The sequence below is a fragment of the Pararge aegeria genome, chromosome 5, assembly GCF_905163445.1.
Source record: "Pararge aegeria chromosome 5, ilParAegt1.1, whole genome shotgun sequence".
Taxonomy (NCBI): Eukaryota; Metazoa; Arthropoda; class Insecta; order Lepidoptera; family Nymphalidae; genus Pararge; species Pararge aegeria.
This window is the reverse complement of record NC_053184.1, coordinates 16076981-16084573: the sequence shown is the minus strand read 5'-3', so window position 1 is coordinate 16084573 and position 7593 is coordinate 16076981. Positions and strand designations below refer to the sequence as shown.

Sequence of the window (7593 nt, the reverse complement as noted above, 5' to 3'; positions counted from 1 at the left end):
CTGTCTGTGTGAGTGCGTGTGGCATCGTAGCGGCAGAGCGGGTCAACCAATTTTGATTTTGTTTTCTTTGTTTGAAAGGTGAATTTGTAGGGAGTGTTATAAGCTACGTTTGATAAAAATCTATACAAAATGGACGCCGTACAAAATGGAGGATTACAATTTTTTTGAGAAGTGAAAACTAAATATATGTACATTTATACAAAGAATACATATTATAGCCTTAGCTTATCTCCAGCCCATAAACTCCAGCACATCAATCCGTTACTCGGTTGCTGCGTTATTGATGAACAAAAAAACACACTTTCGCATTTATAATATTAGCAAAGTTACATCCAATAACTTCCACGCTCTTGAATAAGTACACGTAGGTAGAAAATCTCACAATTACCACTATGATAAAAGATAAAAGCAATCTTTGATATATCATGAATTACATACTATATACTGAGACGTGCCTTGTGTTATGGGTACTAAAATAGCTGATGAATATTTTTTTACGAATATAATACACATCAATGCTTTTTACATACAGATGTACATCACACAAACTTTACCCAGTTTCAGGAATCGAACCCACGACCTTGGACTCAGAAGGCAGGGTCGCTGCCCACTGCGCCACTCGGTGGTCAAATATATGAATAATTGTTAAGTTACTTAACAATTATGCATTGCAAAGTCAACATCTCCTGAGGAGTACTCTCTCCGAAACCGGAGCGAAACGTGCGTAGAGAGTACATTACCGAAAATCTGCTTGGTCTGGAGTATAGGGATTGAACAGACCAGAAAAGATTTTCCTGCTTATCGCGGAGTATAGCAAATTAAGCTTAATTTTCATTATAAAAGCAAAATTAAATGCATGCACGGATAGCCTTACAGAAACTTGCGAGTGTAAGCAATAGAGAATTGCAGGTCTAATAGAAAACTAGTCTATATTGGAGCCCAGTTATAGTGGATCTCGGTTCGAGAGGTAGATAAATAGAGTATTCGCAAAGTTATTTTAGACTCCCCGCATGCGCTACTTGGAACTGATAGAATTTACTTTTTATGAATTTCCAGTAAATTAAGTGCTTGAATCGACGTCGCAATTATATTTGTATTGCGAATCGGATGCATTTGCAATAATGAGTCGGTACACACACTTTGTAAATTATTTATTAATAAAAAAGCTGTTGCCCGCGTTCTTTAAGACTTTTGAAGTTTTAAGTTTGTCTGTGGTTTATGGATCGAATGGATGAAAAGTGAAGAAGAGACGGCCGATTGGTGCAGTGATTGGCTGTGGGTTCGATTCCCACAACTGGAAAAAAAGTTTTCGTAATGAACATGAATGTTGCTGCAGTGTAGCAATAATGCTCCTTCTATACAAGTTGTATGATTTTTTTAGAATATGCAATGCAGTTGTGCCTATGTGCACGCCACTGCTAAATATAAGCAGTGCATTAAAATTAATGAAACAATTAAATTAAAAAAGGTATACATTATGAATGTTTGTTTTTATTAGTTTATTTTTGTTTACAAAAAACGTTAGCTTTGAATATTAATGAAAATATTGCTTACATATAAGGTCAAGTTGGAAAAAAATACTATACCTATTTCCTTTAGCCCTTTATAAAAATAAGTGAAAGTGTATTTGCGAATAGAAGATAGAGGGCAGATTCTAGAGTTCATTAAACTAACTTCTTGATTGCCGAAAATCTCTTGCCTTTGTTTTCATCAAGCTAAAGACAAGTATTGTTTTAACTGCAGGTAAAAGTTAATTAGGCCGGGAACGCGATGCGGGTTATAAATCACAATCCATCCCCGTCAGGCAAGGCAATTTCGGCAGTGGAGGAGACAACAGGCCTTATCTATTGCATTTATCGTAACTCGCTTTTTAAATTAAAGGGACGATTCGTCAAACTTTACTGGTATTACTTCGTTTTATTATCCTTTTACCCTTATAAGATTTTTAAACTCTGCATCGCTATGTGAACGGCTTCGTTTTAGAGTATCAAAACGCTGTCACCTCAAAGTAAAATAGAACTTATGTACTTTGTTTTAACGCTCTTATTAGTGCATACTTTTATAGCAAAAGAATCCTTTGAATGAAGTCAAAAAGTGGTTATACAGGGTAAAATAAAAAAACAACATAAACCTCTCGGCCTTAAGTTGTTTACATTAAAATTAACAACTATTGTTCTACGAGTTTTTTTAACACGATAATAATTATATAAATACCCATAAATAATAGCGTTAAACGGTTAACGCAACCTTGTTGAAAGTCGCATTAGAAGTTTCACTTCAAAAAACTAAATTAAAATCGGTTCATCCGTTCGAAACACACATAATCGACACCTCAAACTTAAACCCCTCTACGTTTTTGTGTGGCTTAAACTAGTATTAGTGTTAGTGTTTACTAACATTTAAAGTATATTTTTTTTTTTCATAACTTTTATACTTCGCTTTTCTTGATAAAACGTTTCCACATATATTGAATAATATCATCATTTTCTAGTAGATTTCGTTGTCGAAGATATATATTTATATTTACATACTAAAGCGAACTCGCCATCGTCACCATAAAAAGAATAGTAGTACTTGATATAGTTTTCAACCAGATTTCCATAAACGTACATATATCTACTCGTAGTGTTTGTTGGATGTGACATTAAAACGGTTTTCTGTGGAACTGGTCAAATAGCGAGTGATCTGCAAATGCAGTTAACAGTTCCGCCGACTTTGCATTAAGCCCGAGCTCGTTTAGGCGTTTAATTAGGAGAGGCTTATCGGTAGGTGATGAGTGCATAGGCTTTAACATGCCATTTAATTTGCACTAGGTTTCGCTCGCTTGATCCGCTTAGTTTTCCAAGAGACTATCATTACCTTTTCAAAAAGAAGAAAGACTATTGCATTACAAGATTGATATAGTATCTTTTATGTTATACAAGCTCCTGCCCGCGACTTCAGAATTGGGTCTAAAGCTTCGCTTGTTAACAATTTTTAATCTTACCACGGGAACTATTTGAGGGATCAGTATACAAAGTACATGTCCCTTTCCATAGCATAGGTGACATGCATACCCAATTTCAAAGCTGTCTGCCGGCGGCTTAGCTCGAAAACAATTTTAAATTTTTCCATAGGAGCTACTTAAGGAATCGGGATAAATGGTAGCCTATGTTTTTTTCCATGTTAAAGGCTACATACGTGCCAAATCCGTTCCGCCGTTTATGTGTGATTGAGTAACAAACTCTTTTCACTCGTTCCACACTTTTTAATATCCACAATTAATAATATTTGTCAGATAGTAGGGCTAGGTTTTGCTTGCGTTCATCGGTCGTGTTCATAACGGTTTTTTTCACAAATCCCTTTGGAACCGGGAATAAAAAGTAACCTATATTTCTCTCCGTTCTTTCGACTAACTCCATGCCACAAATCAGTACTTTGTTTTAGGAAGGGCAAACAAACAAATACACGAACATATTTTCGCATTTATAATGTTAGTAACTTTCTGCCTCGATTGTTTTGTGGTTTGCATATTCAACTGCCGATAACGAGGTTTTTGGATCGAGTACCAGGTCGGCCAAAAATCTGTTTAATATTGGATTTTTCCGACCGGAAATGAAACGTGGAGTTGAGAAATTGTTATCTTCCGCCCGTGTCTCAGATGCCATGGTTTGAGTTAATATCCCTAACCTAAGATAGCTATCGTCAAAACCAACCAACCTCAAATTGCGTAGCTATTCTTCTAAGGCCTCAAAACCTCCCTTTTTAATAAAGAGTGAGTAGAACATTAATAGGCTAAAGTTGAACCATTGATGAATAATGTTTGCTGAATTGACCACGGGACCTTTTATTTATAAGACAGTAAAAGATTTATAAAAGATTGATAAGGTAAAAAAACTTGTTATCACAAACGTTATAATGATATCAACTTCAATTCAAATATATATAAAAAAAAAGGTTTAATGTATTTTCTACAGATTAACGAACGGGCGTTAATACTGCAATCCCCTTTTTTAAAAAAGGTACTAAATACCTGATGAGATCAATGAAAATATTATTAAAATCATTTTTTGGCAATGATAAATTTTACAAAATTTCTTTAAACACTATTTCTATTCTATAATATTCTTTACTACATTCTAAATTTAATGCGTTTTTTTAAGAAAGTAACACAGCTAGTTTACTTTAGTCAAAGATATAACATAAAGCGTTTATGTTAAACGTACTTATTAAATAACCTTTAATTATTATATTTTATAGTTATACTTGACGGACCGCGTATAAACATAACGAAACGTCGCAGGTCATGCTAGAAATACGTCCTTCAAAGTACTGATAAACCTGTGGTGTAGATATAAAGCCTCGCACCTGGACACAACATTACAACAAAGATGATTGGCAGCAGAAAAAAGTACGGCGGTAGTACATATTTCATAAAAAGTTCTACACTAAAACATAAAGAAATCATTCAATACATAGTGAAATGTGAAGTGGATATTACGTTAGGTAATCACGTATTAGGAACATTCGGCGTACGAAGCATTCTAATTTATGTACACTCCGTTACTGAGTTTCCCCCGCGATAGCTGAATGCCCCGCACATATATTTGCCTCAGTTCTTTATTTGCATCTTGAGAGAATTATGTACCTATCCTCTCACGTATGTTTTAATTTTTCTAAACTTAACTAAATCTTAACTGCTTCGATTTAGCTATTACATATTTATTTTATTTATTTGCTAAATTTTGGCATAGTACACATGGCAACGGTGTACAATACACATAGGAAGCGTTGGTAGCCTAGTGGGTAGGACGTCGACTTCACTTTCGGGGGGCCGAGTTCGAATCCCAGCACGCACCTCTAACTTTTCTAAGTTATTTGCATTTTGAGTAATTAAAATATCACTTGCTTCAACGGTGAAGGAAAACATCGCGAGGAAACCTGCATGCCTGAGAATTCTCCATAATGTTGCGGGTGGAGTCCACCAATCCGCACTGGGTCAGCGTGGTGGACTAATCCCTCAATCTCTTCTCATTGTGGGAGGAGAACCTTTCCCTGTAGTGGGCCGGTAATGGGTTGATATGATGATGATGATGACACATAGCAACTATAAATATGTGAAAACTCTACAAATTATTTAGCCGAATAATACATTTTACATCAATTATAAGTAGAATAAATACAAAGTTTATTTTTGTCCACCTTTTGCCATGGTTTTATAAATGAGAATTACCTGCTTATTTGGAATATAAAGCTTCTTGTTTATTTTGGTCTGATAAGGTAGAATAATAAATAAACAAAATAAATATACTACGACAATACACACATCGCCATCCAGCCCCAAAGTAAGCGTAGCTTGTGTTATGGGTACTAAGATAACTGATGAATATTTTTATGAATAATATATATAAATACTTAGATTATACATATAAACACCCAGACACTGAAAAACATTCATGCTCGTCACTCCAACATTTTCCAGTACTGGGAATCGAACCCACGGCCTTGGACTCAGAAAGCAGGGTCGCTGCCCACTGCGCCAGTCGGCCGTCAAAACTTGGAAGAAGAAGACTTAGGTAGAAGAGTTCGGGCATGGTTAGTAACAACCGAAGTGACGTTTAGCGGTTAAGCGTTCCAGCACGATACGTAGTAGAAACTGAGGGTTTGGGTTTAACTTGCATAACTATAAGCAGTAGTGAAGTAGGTACCGAAGTAGCTTATATTGACAACATTGCGTAGTTAATTTTATAGGTAGACAACTTAATTCGTGATAAGATTAATTTCAAGATAGGTAATCGGTGCAAAAATAAATAACTTCCGGTATATATTTAGCACCATAATTAATCTAAGGTGAATCACTTAAAAGTAATACAAAAAAACATTTATAGGTTTCCATGAAGAAAAGAGGACGATGCGTATTCTAAGTAATATTATAAATGAAAGTGTTTTGTTTATTTTTCCAGCCTCGGCGCCCTAACTAAACGTCAGATCGAGACGGAGAGTTACATAGGCTAAAACCAACGATTTCCACGGGTTTTAAAGAAAACAAAGAAGGCGTGCAACCGCTTTTTTAATATCAAAGATAAGTCAAGGTTAATTTTTCTAAATTTCAAGAGTCTAAGCTCAGCGGTTTAGATTGAATATTTCACAAACTATCGAGTAAGGAAAAAAGACGTAGAATAGGTGTTAGTTTTTAAAAATGTAAAATGCAAATAAAAAAATTCGAAACCGACAAGATTTTAACCTGCGGCTCTCTGGCAAACGCGTTCGCTCTCGCAGCTCAGTGGTGAAAGCGCACAGGCCGCGATTGCCAGAGAGTCGCAGATACGAATTTTGTCAGTGTCGAAAATTTTATTTGAATTTTAAATTTATAAAAATTAGTATTTCCTCCAAGTTACCTACACTTGAAGGAAATACTAATTTTAACACTATAACAATTATAAAATCAATAGTTGTTAATTTTTATGTAAACATTTATTATCTACGGGGAAGAATATTTTGGGATGCAACATAGCAATATAACAATAGATCCTTAAAATAATAAGTATATTTTTATGTTTTAGCGATAGCAAACGCAAACTCCATTTTTGTTACAACGTCCAATCCTGTAGGTTAAAGCTTTGCATATACGCTGACAGTTAGTATTTGTGCAGACGCGTTCGTTTTCCTCAATCGGCCATGTTGGCACCATTGCACTTCGGTAGGCCACTTCATCATTCGGGTCATGATTGTCTGAAACAAAAACAAAACATCTAAATTATAAAACCTAAAGCGGTTAACCGAATTACTAATAGAAAAGGTTATTAATTGGGTTATATTTCTTTTTAAATATATCTGTATTTTTTTATGTTTTTACCTCAGAATTAGTGTGATTTATAAACCGATTTAATTTTTTTTTTGTTTTAAATGGTATATTTCTAATGTGGTTCTCGCAATAAAGCTGCTGGTAAAATGGTGAAGTGCCGGGAAAACTCCTCAACCATTAAAGTCCCAGGCTCGGCTCGGGAAAAGAAATATTATGTAAAAGGTTTCGACATTTGACTATTAAAACATAGATAATTGAAAATCTAGCCTCTAAAAGTGGGAAAATTACTTATAGTACGTACCGGAATTTCCTACTTCTGCACACAATTCATTCTGAATTAGTACCAATATAAGAAGTACACCTAATACATGAAAAAGAGAAGGCAATTTTATAGTCATAGTTTATATAAACCTTAGCCAAAAACTTTAAAAAACATTTAATTGTCGAGCGAAGCGTTCGTAGTCAATCGTATACCGAGAGAAACTATATAAAATATTACTTCTATTATTTATATAATTATGGTGGATACATACTATTTGTCCCTCGTGATTTCGTCCCCGTATAACTTCTGAACCATACAAACGTTATTCTGCTACCAACCGCGTTACATCGCCCGCCGCCTGTCTTATTACTTATAGCCATAAAGCTATATTGAAGTAACGGGTATTTCGATTCGGATGGGGTAGCCAAACCTTTTAGCTTTATTATTAATAGAGATAGATTCCAGACTTTATTCACATGTTAGTTCAATTGTTATCCGTATTTTGAATATTTAAATAAGATCAATTATTCTGATACGTATAGAAATG

At 34.8% G+C, this 7593-nt stretch overlaps 1 long non-coding RNA gene across 1 annotated transcript; it reads right to left on the bottom strand.

The window, feature by feature from the left end:
* Nucleotides 1-6434: 6434 nt before the first annotated feature.
* Nucleotides 6435-7247, bottom strand: LOC120624072. Its single transcript, XR_005658741.1, has 2 exons — nt 7086-7247; nt 6435-6711 (listed from the first exon to the last, which is right to left on the bottom strand). It is a non-coding gene; the product is annotated as an uncharacterized LOC120624072 (long non-coding RNA).
* Nucleotides 7248-7593: the final 346 nt, after the last annotated feature.